At 44.5% G+C, this 24,966-nt stretch overlaps 1 long non-coding RNA gene across 1 annotated transcript; it reads left to right on the top strand.

Annotated features, from left to right (window-relative positions):
* Positions 1-991: 991 nt before the first annotated feature.
* LOC148222167 (uncharacterized) lies at positions 992-15,674 on the top strand. Its single transcript, XR_015806789.1, has 4 exons — positions 992-1,371; positions 2,897-2,976; positions 6,260-8,436; positions 15,384-15,674. It is a non-coding gene; the product is annotated as an uncharacterized LOC148222167 (long non-coding RNA).
* The last annotated feature ends 9,292 nt before the right edge of the window (positions 15,675-24,966 follow it).

Genomic DNA, 24,966 nt, shown 5'->3' with positions numbered 1-24,966 from the left:
TGACATAATGACCAGTTACAGAGAATTGAAGAAGAAAGGATTTTATATTCTCACTCTTTGTGACTTTTCCCATATGTTAACTCAGGTATTAGCTTATCCTGTGAACAAAGGCAGGTTTTCCTTTCTTATGTATCAAGAGTAATCTTAACTACAAGAGGAGGAGATAAAACAGGGGCTTAAGTGCTTAAAGGATGGCAATAAGTTCCTGCAATGCATCGGGAATTAGGTGGCCTCTGTTGAAGCTGATAAATTGCTCTCCATGTGTACAGTCAATGGAGATACATGGACACAGCTCTAAACATAGCCCTAAATTGATATGCATCTATCCAGCTGGAGGCAAATTGTAACATAAAGATAGTTTTCACTGGCTGGTAGGGTTGCCAAGTTACCTACCACATAGATTCTGTGAAATTGCTATCCTGGTGGTAGTAAGCAGACAGGAGTACAAAATACACAACAGCAAAGGCAAGCAGAGCATAGAGCCATGGAGCAGAGGAAACATAACAGCTTTTTTTTTCCTGGATCATATAATCAGATCTGCGTTAGTTCATCGTTGAAGCAGTATCACAGTGACTTTCTATGGTTATTTAATACAAAACCTAGGACAAAACAGAGTGTGCCGAACCCACTAAAAGCAGCATTTGGAAAAATGAGTGTGGCACTGTACAGCCTTTGAAATTGTTTTTTCTAAAGTATCTCTCACTAATCAAATGAAACTTGTGAGGGACTGAAAAGAACCAAGCAGGATGTGAGAGGTGCTTCCTTTAAGAAGAAAGTGGATATTGTATTGCACTAAGGAATTGTTTTATATTTGCACTGAATGGTTTATCCCATTCTTCGCCCCCAAGTTGCGGCGTGGTAGAGTCCTTCCTTTCGCCCCTCCCTGTTGGCGGAGTCCCATTGGTCGCGGGTCTGTTCCTCCCCTTTCCCTGAGTTTAAAAATGCCCATCATCTTCTCTCTCTCTCTCTCTCTCTCTCTCTTTCTCCTCTTGCCATGTGCATGACACAATAAACTGTGGATTAATTTTCCCATGGGAGAAAGGAGCCTCCTTTGATTTTTTGCCTTTGTCTATGAGGATTTCCCATCCTCTCTGGTCCAGAGCTAGCCAGAGGGGCCGGAGAGATTTACTTCAGCTGGTGCTCCAAACATAAGGCTTTCCATAAAGTTAGAGGCCCACGGGAACAGCTGGATTCCACTCGTGAATTATAAGCCTTTAGATTGTACATCTACTCTGATGGCAAGAGCTGCCTTTTTACGCAGCAGTCGTCGACAGAGGCGGACTGGCATCCTGCCTGAGCCTGAGGCGGATCGGTTTCCAGATGGGGACTTTCTTTGCAATGACTCTGCAGCACCGAGGTCCCCAGAAAGGGGTGAGTATCCCTTGCAAGTAGTAGCGGGGACCCCAAAACAGCCCCCAGTCGTGGCGGGGGTGGGTTCCTGCCAGGGGGACAAAAGTGGCGTGGGGCTGGAGTGGCACGAGTTTGGGGCAGCGTGCGGGGACAGAGTTAGCTGGCGGCAATGAGCGTGGTGTGCTCTCGGAGCACAGCATAGGGGGTGGGGCGCCTGCCTCCCATCTCCTGTGCAGGGGGGGATTGGTGTCCCTCCCGGTCCCAGTGGAGGGAGGGATAGACCCTTTCCCAATCCCAGCTCAGGGGTGGGGGTGAAGCCACCTCTTCATTCCCACGGTGCGGGGGGGGGGAGGGTAGGCTTCTTCCTGGTTCCCACAGTGGTGGGGGCAGGGGGAGGAGACCCCGGGGGGAGATATCCTGGGGATCAAAGCCAAGTAGAGGAAGCCATACCATCAGTTGCCCCTGTCGTATATACTGGTAGGAGAAATGGAATTAGAAGCTATCAGCCTTTCTCCTACCAAAACAAAAATGAAATTTGTAAGACCCAAAGGGAGTTTGGCTGAGGTAGGGGGATCTTTAAGGGAATGTTGAAAGCTACCCTAACATCCCATGAATTAACTGACCTCTGAGACCACAGTGTCTCCTAACCCTCTCAGAGTTTGACCTGTGGGAAAACACTTGGAAGAGATATCTGAAGGGATTCCTGGGGGAGCTTAAGCACCCATGGTGCAACAGATGCTGATGGGAATAACATCACCTACGAACATCTATGAAGGGGAGTGGGCTAATCCCGAGGACCAAGCTCAGGTGTTATTCAAATCCATTCTAAATAAATCTGTGAGGTCGTAGAAAAGGTTTTAAACCAGATACCTACTGTAGAGACTATGGATAGTTATGTTAATATTGAACATTTTACCTTTGAGCCTATTTTTGCATTTTGTGGATTGCCTTCGTGCACAAGTGGAAAGACAAGTGGAAGACCCAATGGCACAGGCAGAACTTATTAAGGAGATAGCTCACAGAAATGCCAATGAAGCCTGCCTCAGGGTTATCCTAGATCTGCCTATCAATCCTCTGCCTATACTAGCACAGATGATCAAAGCATTTGTCAAGAAAGCAGAGTTCTTCAGTGCACCAGAGAAAAGATTTGGACTGGCAAACCCAAAAACTGCAGCAGCCGTAATACCAGAAGTAAAGAGGCAACAGACGACACCAGAACAGCTTCCATATGTCATCTGCTTCTAGTGTAGGAAGCCAGGAGACTTTGCCAGAGACTGTCCTCAAAGCCAAGAGCAGAGGAAGAAACACCAAAAATAGGGAACAACCAACAAACAAAAAAACTAAGACCAGAGCGCGGACCCGCCCCGCACCATGATATAAATACAGTGAGCTCCACAGTAGGGAAAGCCTCTCCCTTAACAAAAAAGGGGGAGCAAGGGAAGCAGGGTACAGGACAGCTGGAAAATAAAAATGAAAACTGTAGTAATGAAGTTTGGTAGCCTCACGGGCGTTTCAGGCTCATGACTACCAAAGCTTTCCTTTTCAGATCTACCGGTTGGACAATCATTGCAGTGGACCGGCCAGACAACTCACAGGATGTGATGATAAACTATACGGGACTGGACAGTGAGTATTTTCTTATCGGGGATGCTGCACATACCCCTGGAGATTGAGGTGGCTCCCATGGCCATCAAGGGAGACATAACTCATGTCATTCTCCTGGCGTGCTGCCCTCAACCATCGTTCTATTTGGCCAAGGGGCAAATCCTAGCACAGGCCATTCCTGTTCCAGTGGAGGTCCCAGTAGATGACAAAGCACCTGACGTCTACTGGGCAGAAGTGGTTGGCGAGGACAAACCCTCTATGGCATGCAGCCTAACCCACAGGTTAGACCATCTCCATGTGGAAGGGTTGCTTGACATAGGGGCAGATGTGATGATCGTACTTGAAAGGATGTGGCCTTCACATTGGGAGTTGCAACCTGTGGCTGGCAAAATCCAAGGTGTAGGAGGGATCAAATTGGCAAAGATTTAAAAAAGCATCATGCAAATCGAAGGGCTGGACAGAAGATTGGCCAGTGTCTGTCCCTTTGTCACTGACTTACAAGTGCCCCCTGTGGGGGAGAGACACCATGTCCCAGTGGTGGGTGAAAATTAGTTATCCCTAAGACTCCCCAGGATTTTTAGAGATGGCCACTGTGGAGTGCCCTACACACAAGTTAACATGGCTAGATGACGCTCCAAGATGAGTAGGTCAGTGGCCACTAAGTAAGGAAAAGCTTAAGGCACTCGAGGAGCTCGTGGAGGAGCAGTTGGCCAAAGGCCACACAGAAGAGACAACTAGCCCTTGGTCTTTGTGATTAAGAAGCCAGGGAAGGATAAGTGGTGGCTCCTCCATGACCTCCGGGAAATAAACAAAGTAATTGAGGACATGGGGTCCTTCCAGCCTGGGATGCCTTCCCCAAAACTGGCAATTGGCTGTCCTGGACATCCAGGACTGTTTCTTCCAAATTCCCCTACACCCAGAGGATGCCCCACGGTTTGCCTTCTTGGTTCCTACCATCAATCGAGAAGCCCCAATGAAGCACTACCACTGGAAAGTATTGCCACAAGGCATGAAATGTAGGCCTGCCATCTGCCAGTGGTACATGGCCTCATTGCTGTCCCTGGTGCTTGCCCAAAAAAGGGAGGCCATCATCCTCCACTACATGGATGATGTGCTTGTGTGCACCCCTGATGACTCTATACTCCAACACACACTTGACCTACTGGTTAAAGTTTTAACCTCTGCTGGATTCCAACTGCAGAAAGACAAAGTCCAAAGGATGCCACCTTGGAAGTACCTGGGCTTGGAGATCACTGCATGAACCATTGCCCCGCAGAAATTGGAAATCATTAGTGATCCCAAAACCCTAGCAGATCTCCATTCGCTGTGTGGGTCTTTGAACTGGGTTAGGCCCTCGTTAGGCCTCACCAATGAGGATCTAGGCCCCCTCCTCAATTTATTGAAGGGGAAAAGAGAACTGATCTCTCCCAGGGAACTAATCCCAGAAGCAAATCCGCAATGCAAAAGGCACAAATGGCTTTGACTGAGAGACAGGCTCATCATTATCAGCCAGAGCTGCCTTTCAAATTGATTGTACCAGGGAAAGCTGCCACACTTGCATGGTCTAATATTCCAATGGGTCAAAGGGCATAAAGATCCACTGTTAATTATAGAGTGGGTTTTCTTCTCCCATCAACAATCCAAGGCCATCACCAAGCCACAAGAGCTGATGGCTCAGCTGATCAGGAAAGCCAGGGTAAGACTGCATGAGCTGGCTGGTTGTGACTTTGTGTGTATTTACTTCCCAGTCAAACTTTCTGAGGAGGGAAAGAACTCTCTTGAGAGGTTGACCAAAGAGATGTTTGAGCACCTGCTCCAGAGCAATGCCAACCTCCAGTTATCTCTGGACAGCTACAGTGGACAAATATCAGCTCATGCCCCATCACACAAACTATTTAATGAGGAATTCCATCTCATTCCTCATGAGCAAAGGAGGCATCCGGGGCATCCCACATGTAGGTGATGACTTGGAGAAATCCCCAGACTCAGCATTGGGAAGCCGATGTTGAGTTTGTGGAGGGGTCGCCCCAGGTTGCCGAACTGGTCACAGTCATGAGAGCCTTTGAGAAGTTCTCAGACCCAATTAATTTGGTAACCGTCTCAGCCTACGTGGCTGGGGTCATGTCCAAGGCGGAGCAGGCAGTTCTCAAAGACATTGAGAATGACAACCTCTTCAGGTTGCTTTTGAAACTAATTTATTTAGTTTCACATCGAGAGCATCCATTCTATGTGATGCATGTGAGGTCACACACCGATTTGCCAGGTGAAATCGCAGAAGGGAATCATAAAGCAGACTCCCTTGCTGCCCCAGCAAAAAAGGCACGCCTCCCAGATGTCTTCCAACAGGCAAAGCTGAGTCACCAGCACTACCAACAGAATGTGCCAGGTCTGATCCATCAGTTTCAATTAACATGGAGTCAGGCCTGGGCCATTATGGCTACCTGTCCCAGTTGCCAGCTTCAGGCCATGCCATTTCTGGGTGTTGGGGTTAACCCCCGAGGCCTTGGGAGCTGAGAAGTGTGGCAGGCAGACATTACACACATTCCCAGTTTTGGTTGCCTCAAATATGTACATACAAGCATTGACACATACTCAGGTGAGGTCTATGCCTCTGCCCACACAGGAGAAAGGGCTGTGCATGCCAAACAACAGCTAGTTCAAGCCTTTTCAGTGCTGGGGATCCCTAGGGAAATCAAGACTGGTAATGGCCCAGCGTACACATCCAGGGAATTCCTAGAGTTTGTCCAGCAGTGGGGAGTGGAACATAAAACTGGCATCCTCCACTCCCCCACAGGCCAAGGTGTGGTTGAGCATGTCCACCAGACACTCGAGCAAGTGCTGGCTAGACAGAGCAGTTCAACAGTGTGGATGTCACCATAACAAAAGCTCTGCAAAGCCATGTTTATACTACTAATTTTCTACATTGTTCATTTGAAAATATGAGTCCTCTGGTGGTATGTCACTTTAACAGCAGTGATCAGTTTAAGTTGTCCCAGCATCCACCTGTCCTAATTAGGGACCCAGAAACTTGGGAAACCAAGGGCCCTTATGAACTTGTTACCTGGGGCGTGGCTACGCATGCGTATCCACCCCCTCAGGCCCACCTTGGATACCCCAAAAGTGGGTAAAACCTCTCATCCACAAAAATCCAGCTCTAGCAGAAAGGGGATGAGAAGCAAGTAGCAGTTGCTTCAAAAAGAAGATGACGCTGGAAAGAGGAGAGAAAACCTTCCTAAGATCTGGGTACATTGTGGCAGAAACAATGACTTTTAATGTGCTTTAAAATGTTTGTTTTCCTTTTTAGAAAAAACCTTCTTCGCACCCAACCTCACGATGAGCCCTACCCAAATTTTCATCCTGTTTGCACTGAGTAGTCTGACAGCTGCGTGGATCATCCCTCAGCCGTGCCAAAACATCTGGGTGACCCTGGCACAGACACTCCAATGCCAGGAATTTGAAGGACTTTGCTGCATGAACTTGACCTCAAGAGCCCCCAACATCCACGCAGCCCTCCGAGTCATGAAAAGCTTGATCAGACAAGTGAAGCAAGAATCTGAGGCTGGGTTCAGTGCACTTTTCAAAGGCTGGGGACTCATAGGGTGGTGGACTTCAATAGTTAAAACAATTTTGTTGTTTTTTGTTGTTCTTTTCATTATAGTGTTGGCGTTCGGCTTAATTTTCAAAGCAATTAATGGTCTAATTTCTACTGCCTCAGAAGTCAGCCACCTGGAGTTGACAAACCAAAAGCAGTCTAACTTGCCCACAAATCATAAGTGGTGGGCAAGTCCATATTCTGAATCAGAATAAACCCCGACGCCTTTCTTGTAACTTTATTTCACAAAAAGGAGGAGATGTTGTATTGCACTAAGGAATTGTTTTATATTTGCAATGAATGGTTTATTCCATTCTTCCCCCCCCCACCAAGTTGTGGCGTGGTAGAGTCATTCCTTTTGTCCCTTGCTCGTCAGTGGCATCCCATTGGTAAGTGGGACTGTTCTTCCCTCCCCTTCCCCTGAGTTTAAAAGTGCCTGCCATCTTCTCTCTCTTTTTCTCCTCTCGCCATGTGCGTGACACAAGAAACTGTGGATTGTTTTTCCCACAGGAGAAAAGGTCCTCCTGCCTTTGTCTATGAGGATTTCCCATCCTCTCTGGTCCAAAGCTAGACAGAGGGACCGGAAAGAAAAGGGATTTACCTCAAGTGGATGTCTGTGTTATTGTTTTCTATGACCATAAAAATCAAAGTAATTGTAAAAGGTATTTTTCTGTACCTTAAATTCAAGTAGTTAGCATATTAAGCCCTTCCACACCCTGACCTCTCTCTAAGTTACCATCAGGAGCATCTTCCTCCTTTATCTTTTATCTACTGGCTGTTACATGTTGGTATGTTTATGGATTTTTGTTTTGTAGGGATGATGCTTTGCTTTATTCCCAGTGAGAGATTTGAGGCTGCATATACAGGGATGCATGACAAGGTGCCAGTAGCTTTCGTGACAGTTTCTCTGGGTGCAGATAAGCATTAAGTCAATATGCCTGGTGGTTTTCTGCTTTCTCAGAGCATTGCCGAATCCTCCTGAGAGGTTTACAGGGAGGTGCTGGGATGGGGAAAGGTGCATCTGCAGTGCTGAGCAGCCAGGAGGTCAGATTGCATCTTTCTCTAGTGATGACTTCTGCTGTGAAGGTGCAGAGTCTAGAGTCACCAAGTTTTAAACCTGCCTTGAGAAGGAGGCATAGCTGTAATGCTGAGGCTGCTGGACACTTCAGCTGTCATCTGTTTTGTAGGAACAAGTAATCAGGCCATTGAAATCTTTGCCCAGTGTGTTGGTTTGAAAGTAAAACCAGTGCGAGACTCCAAGTCAGTAATACAATTTAATAGGAGAAAAGAGAAAAAATAAAATACATGCAATAATGTAAAAGAAAAACCACTGACAAAGTCAGAAATACAACCTGACACCCTGTCAGTCAGGGTGTTGGTAGCAGTTCCATTAAATGGTGGCTGCAGTCCTCCTGGATGACAGATGGGGTTCAGGTGAAGCAGTGCTCCTGTAGAAGGTGCAGTTTTCCTCCAAAGGTCCAGGGATGATGTGGAAAGGGTCCAACTTTCCTCTGAGATTCAGTGGAAAGAGGCTGCTTTGGTGTTCCAAACCCCAGTTTTTTATCTAGGTAGGAAAGGCTTGGCTCCTGCCCCTGGCTGGAGCATCTCCCAATGGGATGATGTAATCTTATTAGTCATACAATAGGACTTAATGGCCCATTAACAGAATATATCTTCTGGAGGAAGGATGGGTTGGGAAAAGATAACGATGATCATCCCCCTGATCTTATCAGATGGCACATCAGCAGAGGATATCTCCCACAGAGATAAGGATCACCACCCCTCCCACATTTCAACAGATGGTGATAGAATACACATTTTTGCATTATACCCCAGGACACCCAGTCTCTATGTGTCTGTGCTGGGAGATGGAGCTGTCAGGTGGGCAGGTGTAGAGAGCCTGGTGCAGGAATAGCTGGAAGAAAAAGGCCATAGTCAGATCAACTTAGTAAAGCTAGCAAAGTGGGCCTCAGTCTCACGGATACAGTGTCCTTGAGATAAGGAAGACACGCAGAATTGAGAAAAACATGAATGCCGAAGTGCTTAGCTAAGCCGCACAGCTAGACCAATGATGAGCTCAGATTTTGCACTATGCATGAGCTAATTAAGCACTGTATTTAATCGCCACTCTGCGTATCAATAAACGAGACTTTGCTGATGACCGAATTGGTGTCCGCGTCTCCCTTCTCCGACATTTGGTGAACCCCGACGTGCCTCCGTCGCTGAAAAGAAAACGGTTTCAGAAAACGGGGGAGAACGCGCCACGGTCGGTGAAGTAGAGTTGGGGCCTGCCGCAACCGGGTCGGTGTCAAACGACGTAGGGAAGACACCCCCAGGAGCCATAAAGGTGGTCCTGGGCCATACGTGCTGCCGAAGCCGGAGAGTTGCAACAGCGCTGACGACGAAAAATGGACAGGCAAGCAGCATATGATTTATTTATAGCACATATAGATAAGTTAGGGTTAAAAGAGATTAATCCCAGGAAGGATATACCGGGGTTGTTAGTCTGGGGTTATGCTAAAGGTTTATTCTCTAATCCTCACACCGTGCATGATTTAAATGAGTGGCGTAAGTTAGGGGATGCACTGTGGGAGGCGGTATTACAGGATGATAAAACAGCAAAAAAGCTGGGAAAGATCTGGCGGGTAGTTCATAATGCGCTGCTAAAGCAGCAAGCAGAGAGAAGGGCGGCTCGGGAGGCAGTAGAGGCATATAAAAGGAATGCTCAGTATGGCGATAATGAGCCCCGAGCACCCAGCACGACCAGAGTAGAAATACCTATCTCTGGGGAGGCGGCAGGAATGACAGACATGGCTAGCTGCGCTTGGCCCTCGGCACCCCCCTTAGAAGAGCTCGAGGAGGATTCCGCCGCGGCGGCGGAGACAATTGCAGAAGGCGGAGTAACCCCGCCTTCCGACAGCGAAGGGCCCCAGACCGGCGGCGAAAAATCCCCTTGCCAGTCTGAGCCTACCGCCCCTAAGCCCACCGTGGAGCCAGCTCCGGTCCCTAGGGCGGAAAGCGACCTGTGGGAGGAGATGGCAAGACGGCGGGGGGAGGCGTGGAGTATGCTAGCCAGACACGGCTTGGAGACTGGGGACGAGAGCGCTGTTGACGCAGCGAAAACCTGGGCTTTCCCCGTCACGTATACACAGGGAATAAACCAGCAAGGACAAGCCGTCCAAGTAGGAGCATACTCGCCTCCCGACTGGAAGCTGCTAGCCCAGCTAAGACAGACAGTGAGTCAGTTTGGTTTCCAAAGTGAGCCAGCTAAGCAAATGCTAGATTTCTTGTTCGATACATACCTGCTGTTGCCAAATGATATGAGAAGTATAGTGAAACTGATTTTCACGCAACATCAGCAGTTGCTATTTAACGCCCACTGGCAAGCTCTTGTTCAGGAGTCAGTTGCAACACAGAGGGGCCCGGGAGATCCGTTAGCTGGAATTACCATAGACGAACTGATGGGATTGGGTCAATACCGCAGGACAGAAGCTCAAATGATTTCGGGACCCGACAAGGTTAGGGAAGCCATGCGTCTAGTAAGGAGTGCCATCGGTCGGGTCAAAGATAGCTCAGGCATACCCATGTATATGGGGATAAAACAGGGAAGAAATGAATCCTTTGGGGACTTTGTAGATAAGGCTGCTGCTGCTATTGAAAAGGCAGGAGTCCCAGAGTATATGAGAGGGGCGCTACTAAAGCAATGTGCGCTGCAGAATAGCAATGAGGCAACAAAAAGGGTATTATCAACTTTAGGAGCCAATTGGTCGATAGAAGAGGCATTGGAAAGGATGGCTTTACAGCCGACAGGGGCACAGGTTTTCTTAGTTAATGCACTAAAAGAAATAGGCTTAGGGCTACAGAAACAAGCCGAGTCCACACAGTCACAGGTGCTAGCCGCTCTTGCTCCTCTCCGTGCTTCCACAGCGGCCCCAGCCACGTCGAATGATCACCGACCTCCCTCAGCGCGCTGCTACAGATGCGGAGCAAGAGGCCACTTCCGACGTGAGTGCCGTGCCCCAGGAGTATGGTGCCAAAACTGCCAGAACAACACGCATAACACATCAGCTTGTCGCCGCAAGTCGGAAAACTCCCAGCGAAGCGCGCCCGGCAGCCGCGCCCGAACACAAGTAGCCGCCGTGACATCAGCGCCATCTCCTGTCTACAACCAGCCACAACAGGGAGCCTGGGACTCGACCTGGCAGCCGCAGTAAAAACATCTTTGATAACAGATCGCCCTGTCAAAGTCCCAACTGGAGTTTATAGCCCGATAAATATCAAAGAACAAGCTTATGGAGGACTAATAGTGGGACGCTCGTCGAGCTCCATTGTAGGACTGTTTGTGCTGCCAGGTGTCATCGATGCAGACTACACGGGAGAAATACAAATAATGGTTTATACTCCTTTTCCTCCTCTGACAATTGAGGCAGGTCAGCGTATTGCTCAATTTATTCCACTTCCACAGTTGAGCCGGGGTGTTCAACCACAAAGACAAACCCCACGTGGAGACCAAGGATTCGGATCATCAGGCATTGCTATGCTCACAATGGATCTCCATACCAGACCCAAAAAGAAGGTGAAACTAACCTATGCAGGAGAGACAATAGAAATGATAGGACTCCTAGACACTGGGGCAGATACCAGCATTGTCTCACCAGAAAAATGGCCCCACAACTGGCCATCAATGCAAACTACGGATACCGTGACAGGTGTCGGAGGATTCACCCTTGCCAGAAAAACTCCTCCAATAAAGGTCACTATAGATGGGCAAGATTTGGTGACTGTGTTGTCCGTAGTTGCTTTACCACCATCGGTACATTGCTTGATTGGAAGGGACATTTTGGCTCAGATGGGGGTCGTTTTATCCAATGAGCACCCTTTGGGGTAATTGCCATTGCTTGGACTTTCCCAATCCCAATCACCTGGACTACCAATGAACCGGTAATGGTTAAGCAATGGCCTCTAAAAAGGGAAAGTCTAATACAAGCACATCAACTCGTAAAAGATCAATTCCAACAAGGACATTTAAAACTCTCAACAAGCCCATGGAACACGCCAATTTTTGTGATCAAAAAGAAGTCAGGAAAATATCGTCTTCTACATGATTTAAGGGCAGTAAATAATCAGATGGAGGCAATGGGGGCATTACAGCCAGGCCTCCCCAACCCAGCAATGCTCCCACAGCATTGGCCTCTTCTAATCATTGATCTAAAGGACTGCTTCTTCACTATTGCCTTACACCCTCAAGACACTAAAAGATTTGCGTTCACCCTACCAGCAATAAACAGAGAAGAACCTGATAAACGGTATGAATGGACTGTTCTTCCACAAGGAATGAAAAACTCGCCTACCCTGTGCCAACTGTATGTGGATGCCGCACTACAACCATTGAGGATACAGTGGCCCAACACAATTATTTATCATTATATGGATGATATCCTCTTTGCTCAAGAATCAGCATTTACAGACACTCAGATGCAGGAAATTCAAAGCACCCTAGCAAAGGCATCCCTCATAATAGCTCAAGAAAAAATACAGCGATCCACACCATGGAGGTACTTGGGGTGGTCTATCACAGACCAAATCGTACGGCCGCAGAAGCTCCAGCTTACAACAAAAATCACCACTCTAAATGAGGCACAGCGACTGCTAGGAGATCTGCAATGGCTCAAGCCGATTGTTGGGATACCCAACTCCTTGCTAGACTCCCTCAGGCCACTACTTAAAGGAACTGACCCAACCGCACCCGTAACCGTGACCCCACAACAACATGAAGCCCTCAAGGGTATTATACGCTGCATCGATGAGGGGTTTGTCTCTCGCCGAGATATCTCCTCGCCCATCGATCTTACCATCTGGAGTACTGCCAACCACCTACTCGGTGCACTCACACAGCTACAAAAGAAAACGCGGGAGACACGGGTACTAGAATGGATAACCCCACCTTTACAATCAAAAAGGACAATCAGCACAAAAATCGAACAAGTAGCCACCTTGATTCGTAAGGGTCGCGTAAGGATCATGGAAATCACCGGAACGAGCCCAACAACAATTTATTTGCCCATGAAAAAGGAGGACTTAGATTGGTATCTCCTCAATTCAGGAGATCTACAAACGGCCTTGCTGGAAGTCGGAGCAGCCATCCACACCGGACCGCTGATGCCACGTCACCTTCAGTGGCTAGGAAATTGGGACTGGATAGCAAAGCCAATGCGCTCGGAGCAGCCGATAGCGGGCGCCACCACAGCCTTCACGGATGCCGGAAAAAAGACGAGAAGAGCAGCGATCACCTGGAAAGAAGGCCCTTGGTGGAGGAGTAAAACCATAGATGCAGCTCCAGAGGACAGCTTACAAACATTGGAATTGCTTGCTGTTGTGTGGGCACTAAGTGAACTGCAGGGGTCTTTAAATGTGGTCACTGACTCGTTTTATGTAGCAGGAGTAGCACAGAGAATTGAGGACGCCTCTGTGAAAGAGGTGCAAAACAAGAGACTCTATGAACTCTTGCTGCAGCTAAAGCGAGCAGTAGGAGCAAGGTTCAAGCCTTATTGTATAATACACATCAGGAGTCATAAGTGGGACGTAGGCTTGGGAGAAGGCAACGCCAGGGCGGATAGACTGGTTATGAATGTAGCTGATGACAGGGGGATTGAAGCAAGGGAGTCACACACACGATTTCACCAAAATGCTAAAGGATTGGTGCGTGAGTTCAAAATAGGCATACAAGAGGCTAAGGCAATAGTGAGAGCCTGCCCCACCTGCAGTCATCACAATAGTGGGGTAGGTCTTGGGTGTGGGGTAAATCCTCGGGGTCTGAAGAGTAATGAAATTTGGCAAATGGACATCACACATGTGGCAGAGTTTGGTAGACTCAAGTATGTGCACGTTACCATAGACACTTATAGTAAGTATATCTGGGCCACAGCACAGACAGGGGAAAAAGCAATCCATGTAATTAGACACCTAACAAGTTGCTTTGCAGTTATGGGAACGCCTAAGGAAGTAAAGACCGACAACGGACCTGCATATGTCAGTGGGAAAGTAAGTCAGTTTATGAGACTCTGGGGAATCAGACATATTACAGGAGTACCACACTCACCCACAGGACAGGCCATAGTAGAAAGAGCCAATGGGACACTCAAACAGTATTTATTCAAACACAAATCCGTAGATGATCCACAAGAAAGACTAGCCAAGGTTCTTTATGTCATGAATTATTTGTGTGTGTTCGGGGATGAATCTGAGCCGCCTGCAATCAGGCATAGAGGGAAAAGGGAAGGTAACAGAAGAGAACGCATGAGGGCATGGGTAAAGTACCGGGATCCAAAGACAGGAATATGGAATGGACCAGCGGAAGTGGTATATTGGGGGAGAGGCTATGTTTGTGTTTCTACCCCCACAGGAACACTTTGGGTCCCTGCTAGGTGGGTGAAGCCCGTTCTAAATGACCGAACTGGTGGAAAGATTCCTGAGGAGGCGGCTGGCTCCAGCCGACCAGGAGCGGATTCAGCAGAAGTTGACGGTGACCTCACAGCCCTATTTGCGGAGGCTAGCACAATTTAACAACGCTGCCCGTGAGGCGCTAAGGCAGCCACCACCGAATTGGGCTGATTGGATTGAGAGCCACGTCCACCAAGAAGAACAGCCTCTCAGCAGCCGTCCTTGTTGTGCGTGTGGGGGGTCATGGTGTGAAGCCTGGATAGCCCTAAAGTGCGGGGGCTGTGGGGACTGCTCGTGGGTGGAACAGAACCAGAACAGCTCCTGTTAGCTTGGGCCCGGTGGGAACTTACCAACTGGATTAAGAGGCAGCACATCTATGCAAATTCACACATTATCGCTGCAAGATGCAGACATAAAGTCCCACACCTGCCTTGGCCTCAGGTAGGACCAATTAAGCCCGGTACAGACCCAGAGGAGGTATTAAATCAAAGTATAGAAGAGGTAAAACAACTGCAGATAACAGGGAGCAATACAGGGCGTAAAAAAAAAAAAAAAAAAATAGGCCGCCAAAGAAATCAAAATGATGATCATTACACTGCTTATGCTTGCTAACTTTGCTCACACAAAATCTTTTCCAATGCAGCATGCGCCTCGGGAAAACGTATAGGTAACATTCACTAACATAACAAGACAAGAATCAATCTGCTTAAGTCTAGGAGGAGTACAAAATCCTTTTAAAACCTGTCTAGTAAGGTTGCCAGTATGGTTGCAAGAAGTTCAAGGGAATGTGCTGCATGAATTTATCTAACCACTCTGAGTCCATCCACAAAAAGATACAAAACACGCAGCAGAAATTACACAACCTAAAAGAAAAAGATGGTTGGGGCATTGACGAGTGGTTAAAAAGCCTAGGTCTTAGGAGATGGATTCAAACCGTTATTAAGTATGTTATTATGGTGTTAGATATATTCTTGTGCTTAGCTTTATTGCTACCTTGCTTGATAACTTGCTTACAAAATTTTATTCAAAAGACTGTCAGCAAAGCTTGACATACCACTCTTCTAGCTCAAAAAGAAAACGGGGGAAGTGTAGAGAGCCTGGTGCAGGAATAGCTGGAAGAAAAAGGCCATAGTCAGATCAACTTAGTAAAGCTAGCAAAGTGGGCCTCAGTCTCACGGATACAGTGTCCTTGAGATAAGGAAGACACGCAGAATTGAGAAAAACATGAATGCCGAAGTGCTTAGCTAAGCCGCACAGCTAGACCAATGATGAGCTCAGATTTTGCACTATGCATGAGCTAATTAAGCACTGTATTTAATCGCCACTCTGCGTATCAATAAACGAGACTTTGCTGATGACCGAATTGGTGTCCGCGTCTCCCTTCTCCGACAGGCAGGTGGCCATGTCCCCTGTGAGCCACACAGACCCTGAGATTTGCCTGCCCAGAGAGAACTGTGCAGAGCTCAGATGCAGTTGACTTTGTTGTAAGAATTAAAATCCAGTTTAGTGATCTTGTGGTCACTCTTTGTCTTCAGATGGAAGATGTTATATCCCAAATATGAGCAGAGTGATGCTTAAAGCCTGCCTCATATGACTAAGATGCAAACCTCTTCAACAGAGAGCTAACTCAATACATACATACATATATATATATATAATATATGAAATATATAACATATATTATATGTTATATTTTATATATTTTATATATTATATTTTATATGTGTATATATATATACATATATACATATATATATATATATATATATAGTCTAAAGAAAACTTTATAGATTACATATTAGCAAAACACTGCCAGAATAACTTTTTATGTGGGTATGTTCAGTGAGTAAATTTTATATGCATTTCAAAATCTAGATTTCAGAAATTGATGGGTTTGCAGGGCATGTCTATATTCTTTTTTTTTACATGATAAAATATTCAAGAGGTGTAGGCTCAGATAAAAATAAATGTGATCACATAATGTATTTGATTTAATTTATGGAGCACTACCTGTCCTCCTTTAACAGGCTACTCAAGACATGTTAAAATGCTCTAATTCTATGCGCGTACAAGCTTATCGCCTGAGAATATTAATGCATTTGTTAACCTTAAGTGCTGTCCTTGGTTATAAGTGTAGATGGCACTTTTGTACCACTGTTTACCTGTGCTTTCTCTTATTCTCTCTTCTTTTGCTTCCTCCTCAGCTTTGATGCTGTTCACTTACAGTTCCTATTAGCACCTGCTGTTGTACACCTGTGGTGGGACTGTAATGATAGTACCTTCTTGCACCCTTCACCTGATCTTTCCACCCCCTTTTGCATAGCACTTTTCTTTCATTTAAAATCTTGAATCTATAAAAAAATATGTTGGACTACTTGTCATCATTAATGCCTAGTGGACTTTCTACACTTTATGGTTCTCTGACTGGGGTAAAACATCTCTAAGACTTATATTTTGTCTAGGACAGGTTTCACAGAGAGCCAAAAGCTCCCAAAACTTGATAAAATTCACAAACTTTCAGATGTCAAAAGTACATGAAATTTGCATTCCCCATATGGTGTCCTCTGGGTCAGGTATATTAGCAGGCTCACCAGGTACTATGCCAGACAATTCTTCCCCCTGGCACAGCAGACCTCCAACACAGGAGAAGCATTTGTCACCAAATGAAGCATTAGTACTGGGTTAAGTAACCATCTCAGTAAGCAAAATGCTCTCAGGTCTTGGTAAGGTCTTGTGACCACTGTCAGCATCTATTGTATGGTCTATAAAGAGTCCTGGAAATTGAAATAAAGTGCTTCCTTTGGCTGTAAACACCTTTTTTCTTATCTGACACTAAAAATCAAAAGAGGAGACTGTATTAAAGGGAGCATGTACTTCATCAGCAGAACTGCAGACTCTTTTCCCCTTTTAGGCTTTGACTTCTTGCTGCTTCACAGATCTAAGCCTTCCACATCAGAAATGTTAGTGATCATGTAGCTGTTACACTGTCCCTGTTTCCGGAAATAATTGTAATTGCTTGGAGGGAAATTGACTGATGGATGAACAAAGTTCAGACAGGTAGCTGCACACCTTCAGACTGACAAGGCTTATCTCTGACGTGGAGAGGCCACAAAAACATGGCTTGAATTGCGGGGGCTGGGGAACCAGCCAAAGAAAAGCCTACTGCACTTCCCTGGAGGACCAATCCCTAAGCCATAACCCTTATTGCCCCTGGAATCCATTGCTGCTTTATGTTGATTCCTTGCACTCCATGGGTCCTTCCTCCATGCCCTCATCCCATTGCTCCCAGTGTTCTGCCCTGCCCCTCACTATTCCTACATAAACTGCTGTTTCCCCAGCTGCTTTGGTTTTTCATCCCTGGATCCTTTTGAGGCTGAAGCAATGAAAACTTTCCTTGGAACTCCACACAAGGACTCCGTCTCCATCTTCTGCATTGCCCGAATTCACAAAAGAGCTAGTCACCTGGTGAGACCTCAGACATGCCTGTGCTCCCAGGATGTCCTTCTAAGGACAGTTCTCAGGGAAGGTCACAGCACTCCTACCAATGCCTGCCGTGACTGAATAGCACAGGGATTTTGGAAGATGCCATTGTGTTTGCAGAAAGCCCCCAGAATACACAGGCTGCATGGCTGCAAGCAAGTCCGCCTGTTGAAAAAACAGCTGGTGAGAAATTGCAAATAGGGTAAACACATAGTTTATCCCCTCCAGCCAGTACATATCTTGGGACAGATGTTGGATAGAAAGAGTTTGTTTTCCATCCCCCCAGCCTTTTCTTAATTTGCATTATTTGAAAGGTAATGATCAGAATTATGAAGTTGTTGGAGGAGCAAGGGTCAGTAAAAGTTAATTTAAAAATTGTATGTTTGCCAAAATGAAACAATTAGAATGCCTGGAGAAAGGATGGCTATGTTGGAACAAGAAAATACTCCTGGCAGGCACATGATCATGTTCTGTGCACTTCTATTTATGACCAGAATCTTGCTCTTGACCTAGCATGATGCTGAATTATTGAATCATCTTAGTTAATTTGCTTCAATGCAATCTATGGAGTCTAAAAAAAGTGTCTGGATAGAGTTTAATTTTGCATGGAGTCTGTTTTAAGCTGTTTAGCTCTTTATGTCTAAAGCATGACTTTTAAAAAATATATTTACTCTATGATCCCCATTTTGAGCTATTGATGTCAATAGGAATCATGTAACTGATTTAAGGGAATTAGATCAGGTTTTATGTATTTCTTTTCAAGACATATCTATAGACTTTGATAATAAATTACTTTGCACTTGGGTAATCTTAACACTGCAAACTCAATATAGCTTTGGGAGAGGGAGGTGAATTCTGTTCTTCTTCATGTATAAATGGAACCATGAGTTAAGTCCTAATTCTTTATTATTGACTAAATACTTGTTGATAGTGATTTTTGTGAAATAGAGTAGAAGTACCACTTCATTTTCAGTTTCCAGCTTGCATTTCTAATTCATAGTTAAAGCAAGAGTAAAATGGCTACAACCAAACAGACTCACAAACTGAACAGTCTTATGTAAAAGTCACAGAAATGTGCCAGTATTTTAACAAAGGGATTTAATTAGTTTGAAGAACCTAGATTTGGTACAAGAAAGTTATTATGCTTGTTCTTAAATGAATCATCAAATACCTAATTTTTTGATATACATCAGCACAGTTCTCTAAAGAGATCACTGAAGATTGGCACCTGCTGGTTTTTGTGCATATAAAAACGAGAGGTGTCTTAACTGGCTTACTGGAGCAGTTGGATGGTTTTATGGTATCCTTTGCAATCACGAGCTACACATATTAATAGTGTTGTTTTAACATTTGGTCTGTGCATTCTGGACTGTGAACTGATCTGGAGAATGCCTTAGGATATGAAAATCGGAAAATAATGGCAAAGCTTATTACAGGCTAGTTGGTTTTTTTTTTTTTTTTTTTTTTTTTAAGAAAGAAAATATCCTACTATTTCCCTTAATTTTAATCTGGGTTCCCCTTTATATTTTTTTGAGAGAGAGGGGGAGGGAGAAAAGCATTTGGTTAGGCTAAAATATCAAGGTCAATAAGTCATCAATGACAGGTTAGATCAATACATGCTAAATTTGGAGTTTTAGTGGAAGCGGAAAAGAATCAGCAAAAAGATTTCTATTTTGTCTGTGTCTGCAAAAGGAAAGAAGTGCTGGAACCTATAGGTTAAATCCTGCTTGTACACATCTGCTGAGATGTGTATAGAATTTTTGAATGCTGGAGTATTTAATGGGAATATGAATAACATGACCAGTCTGTTCCTTGGATTTATGATATATTGTAGGCTGTTAAAAAAGGGGGAGGAAAGAGGTATAAAGAGTGGAGGAAATGAGTGCTGCTTTCAAGACTTCACAATAAGTTATTTTTGACATCAGGCTGTAGAAAGTTAAGTTTTCTGAAACGTAGAACTTTGAGCTTGGCTGAGAAAACTAATGAAAGGATACGGACACATATTTGAAACTGGGACATGGAAATTATTAGTCAGAAGGGCAAGAATGTGTTTTCCCTCCTTTTGACCCTTTATCATGGAAGAAAGCTACCAGTAATATACAGAGGTGGCTTGTCTACCATGACTCCAAGAGAGCAGGATTTCAAAAGACTCCTTGCTTGGGCTTAAAGTGCATTTTGCCTTTGCATTGAGTTCAAAGCAAGCCTGAAATTGCAAGTAGAACTCAAAATCATTGCGATTTCACCTCATTTTTACACTGAGCCTCTTGAGATTTGAGCGATTTAATCCTAAAGCTGTAAATCTGGGTAGGTTCACACAGAACTTAGTAAAGGTTATTTGAAAGAATTGCAAACTCCAGGAGACATCAGAGAACTTAGGCTGAGCTTGTTAATTGAAAGTAATGGAGCACAAGGTCGGGGGACTTTTCCAGTGTTTTCAAAATTGCTGAGAAAATTTTTCAGAGCTCTGCTGTTATTAAGTCTGTGTCCAGCTGCATTGTAGGTGCTGTCTGGGGTCAAAACACTTGTGCTGAATTTATAGTAGGGAACATTTATGAATCTCGTTATCTAAAATGCCCTTGATTTCAAAGAGGAGAATTAAAACAAGGCAAAAATATTAAATGTAGAGTTGTGCTTATAAGGCTGTTTGCAAGCTGAAAAAAGGCAGATAGAGCAAGGGGAGTGGAGTGAGTATTTTCACACCAGGTGGAGTGGAAGTTTTCCAAGATTCAAGATCCTTGGTTTCTGGCTGAGGCTGCAGTGTCACTACCTCGACACATTTCCTTGAGCTCTTTTTCTGCTGTTACTTCCTATGTAGTGACAGCTGCTTGTTTCCCAGTTTAAATTGATCAGGAAATGTTTTTAAATGGCTGCCTTGCAATGCTTGTGTTTAGCTTATATTATGATTAAGTAAAACTTTTTCTCATGCTCCATGGTGGCCATGACAGTTCTGCATATTTCTCTAGCACAAATTAAACTGTTGGATGATTAAATCCCTCCCGGAGTTCAATGACTTTCCCTTAAAAAATCTCCCCTCCCTACTAGTCCTTCTTAGTCTTCACATCAGCAGCAAGCCCTGAACTGTGCTGGTGTTTTTTGGGAAACTGCTGTTCCAGGTCTCCTGTTGACAAATATTGAGACCATCAGCCCAAGGAAGTGTGGACAGTGTCATTCCCCGTTTCCATGCCACAGGACTCTGTGTTGTCTCTATTAACTGCTTGCTAATTTACGGTTATGGATTATTTAAAATCTGAAATAGAGGTTTCCTAACTGATTAGGTGTATGGCTGTACTGGGACCATTTGGAGAAATGTTTACTTTGATTAGTGACTAAATTTTCTTTCTTCCTCCATAAAAAATAAACAGAAAATAACGTCAAAAAGAATTATTTTGTCCTAGAATTACTTTTTTTCCTCTTTTGAATAAGAGCAGTAGTGTTACATGCAGGTTTAATATTTTGTGTCTTGGTGGAAATAATTCGTATAGATTACTCAATTTTAGTAAATATATTTGCCTCTAACATTAATAACACTATTATGGCTTTAAGTAAGCTGTGTAAAGCACCTTTAAATGGGTGCATCTGTTGAAAAACCAGGTTAAATCTTGAGGAAATACACACATAGTTGAATTGTCAGAATCACTTGTTTTTTAAAATCTTGGTCAAACTTGTCCCTGAATATAGAACTGAAACAGAGGTACAAAGTGTATGTTTCTTGGGGATAATTTTTGCCTTTATTGAATAAAGGAGTTGTTACTAGACATAAATTTTGGATCACTCTCTTTTTGTCAAGGTTGTGTGCTACACCTCTAGAAAATTACCACCTACAGAAGCAGAACTATGGAAACATCTGAGTGTCTTACTAAATTCTTTAATCCTTTAAAAACAAAAGCTTTTAATAGATTGAGATCTTGCTTCCAGTCATGTTGGTATCAATCTTGGATAACAATACTGACGTCAATATAATTACAGTAGCTTGACACTTGTGTTAAAATCTGACATGATATCCAAGACTTTCTAACTCAAAAGCCAAATAGATTGTTTCAAAATGTCATTTATAACTCTGCCAAACTTTACTTTCTACAGAAAATCTGTCATTACTTCTTCAAATCTATGTGACCTAGATATAGTAATGGCAAGAGCCTTTTCTTTACACTCATAATCATATTGGTTATGAGATGAAGAGTCCTCTGATAGAATAACATTGCTATCTGATTTAATAAGATAATTGATATCTTTTTTCATAAATACTGTGTTTTATTGCTTTCTGTTAGTGTGGCACATGTGGGATTCATAATTTATTTCAATTAAGCCAACCAGTGAAATGTGATATTAGTAATGCTGCTTTTACTGTATCACCACAGATTTTCTGGAAATGGACAAGGCAATTCTCTATGGGACAAGAGCTCTTTTCCTGTCTTTCAAAAGCACCTGGTATACCTGCTGATCAGGTCTAAATAGGAAAGGAAAATTAATCTTGATAGCTCGAGATACTTTCAATCCAAGTACCAGGAATTTGAGCTAAAAGGAAGAAGTGGGGGATGAAGGAGGGAGAGGGAAATGAGAAATTGAAAGAGAGCAGGCAGGAGAGAAGAAACATCTGAAGTTCTGAGGTCAGAGAGACAACAAAGGCTAAGAAAGAGAGATGGTGTAAAATGCTGCAAAAGCAGTAGTAAAAGTATTTTGGGCATTTTCTATGCACAAAATACTTTTGGCCAGACAAAAGAAATGGAAGGCAATAATAAATAGAGGAGAATAAAAAGCTGGTTTTCCTCTGATTCCTACATCTGGGGGCTAACAGCAAATTTCTCCTAATTTACTTTTCTCAAGAAATGTAACACTCCCAAGCTTTCTGCAGCTTTACTTCACACCCTGGTATTGCAGCCCATAGTCTCTGAGTCATGCTCTCCCTTTTAGCACATCTTGGAGCTCGTGCAGCTCAAGTTGAATAGGAAATGCACTTGCTGGTTCCTGTCAGGTAATTTTTGGGGCCCTCTGGATTCTGTACCTGAATTCTGCTGGGACAGACTGAAGTCCCTTCTTCTGATTTGGTTTGGTGGCAGGGTCAAAGGTAGCAGTCATGGGCTGTGGGCAGCAGACTCCCCTAGCAGCTACTTGGAAGAACAGTGAAGAAAAATTGGGGTGATTTCGAGACAGGAAAGAGGAATGTTGTTAGAAGTGTTCCCAATCTGTGCTTAGGGTGTTGTGGAAAAGCAGCTGCTCCAGTGCTCTCCTTCTCATCTTCTTCCCAGGGGCAAAGCCTCTTGGAGACTGCATCTGGGTTTTGGGGGGAATATCTGATGAGATTCTTCCTTCTATCTTTTCCTGCATTAAGCTTGGCAATTGAGTCTTGGCATGAATTTTTTTTCAATGGCAATTATAACACTAATAGCAATTTGCATGGAAATTAAGATTGGAAATAAGTGCTTCTGTCCTATGCTTACATCATTTTGCAATCTTAGAAGTTCTTAGGTGGCCAGCTAGCTCTTCAGGGCTCCTGATGGATGGTGCCCCAGAACACCAAGAGGGGGAACTTCTAGAAACTGTAGTAAATTTTTGTGATGCTATAACACATCATAATGACCAAAACCATAATTTTCGGGTTAGTGTGATGCACTCTTGGCATTATACAGCTTTCATGCAATGTCATTTATTGCTCACTATCTTCTGCTATTTTCAAAAGAGATTTGTTGGTTTTTTTATCATGATAGAAGAGACTGCTTTGTTACTCTCTGAAGTTCAGGGAGATCAGGAGAGAATACTTGAAAATTGAACTTTTCAACCTGGTGGCTCCTGCTGTCTTGGCAGGCAGCAGTCTGACAGGAACACAAGTTCAGCAACAGAGACAAGTAATGAAAAATGTGGATTTGCAACATTTCTCTGTCAATAACAAAGCTCATCTTTTTGTGTCAGCAAGACATTGCATGCAGCACACCTTTCAAATTCAGTTAATCTCAAAATAATTCAAAAATCAAAAAGCTTATTCAACCAACAAGACATACCAGATTGACTCACTGTGTATTCATTGAGGGGACAGCAGAGAGAAAGAGAATTCAATATCAGAATCAGAAAAGCAGCCCTAGTTTTTGCTCAGTCTAAATTGTTTTTAGACCGCACAAGCAGAAAGTGAATGCTAAAAGAGTTACCACAAGAATATGTTATGATTGCATTGTTTGCATTACTCATCTGGAATAAAATTGACAAAGTTCTGCATGCGAGCATGCTCTTTCTGCCTCACTGCAAGGTCTTGCATATTTTTAATACTATTTCAGGACTGTGTCTGCTGTCACCACACACCTGACATTCAAATCTGGTGTCAAAGGGCATGTACGCACACAGTGATAGGGTAGGGGAGTTTGTTTTGGTACTAGTATTTGCTTACTGTGGTTTAATGCTTCCTGTTTGGGATGTTGCATGAAGAACAATTCAGATACTGCTAGAAATAGGATTGCTGGTGCCAAATTAATATGTTTTTATGACAGGACACCTGCTAGAGAATGCCTATAGTGGGTGAAGGCACACAAATGGCATTTTCTTGTTAATTAGAAGAATGTATTTACCTGTGAATGTAAAGGTCTGGATGCAGGACTGCCCCTCAGACTAACAGCAGGTCCCATGGACAGCAGAGAGTTAGGAGTGTCAGCACGGGGTCATTGGGATTAGGACCAGGAGCTGTGTGATGTGGCACTGCAGAATCTGTCCTTACAGCTGAGCACACAGAATACTGGGAGCCCATGGGCACTCTTGGTTGTGCTACTTCCTCAGTACTCAGCTTGGACTGAGCTGCTGTATGATTTATAAAACAAAGGCTCCCCTCACTTCTCCAACTAATGGTTATTCTGAGCAAGAATAGATTATTTGGCAATAAATGGCTCTCATCTCTTAGGTTCTGAATTTATGTAATTCACATTTTATCCTTTATTGACGCGATTCGCCGTCTGCCCACTCCGATGGGTGACCCAGCTAGCCCTGGGCAAATCCGCGCTGAGAGTGGCTTGCCTTCGGGACCTGGCAGAACCCAAAGTGGAAGTATAGCTCCAAGATATAGCTCAGAAACCTGTCTGGAGGCAAATAAAGAGTGCAGAAGAGTCCTTTTATGGTCCACAGAAAAGGTTTATTGGATGGGGTTAGGGTAGACAACTGGAGTCTGGGAGAAGGGACCACAAAAGGCAGGGTGAACTTCCTAACACGGACTTAAATAGGGGACCTCCCCCATGAACCAATGGACACAATCAGGAGGCGTAACAATGGTTTGGGCTTCATACAGAACTAACCAATGGGGGAGACATAGGCACGGAAATCCAAGTACAACCAATGAGACACTTGGGAAAGGATGGCAAGCAGGGAATATTCGGGTATAAAGGGAGGCGTCAAGGAGGATTGACAGGGCTCTGGGAGGAGATTGGGGAGACGGGCAGGGAAGACTCTGGAAGGTGGGTTGGGATTAGGGTTGATGGACAAGGGTCGAGGCAGGTAGGGAGAAAATCATTATATACAGAACTAGG

This window comes from Sturnus vulgaris, chromosome 14, assembly GCF_052056855.1.
Source record: "Sturnus vulgaris isolate bStuVul1 chromosome 14, bStuVul1.hap1, whole genome shotgun sequence".
NCBI lineage: Eukaryota > Metazoa > Chordata > Aves > Passeriformes > Sturnidae > Sturnus > Sturnus vulgaris.
Note: the sequence above shows the minus strand (reverse complement) of the source record. Positions and strands in the feature narration are given on the sequence as shown.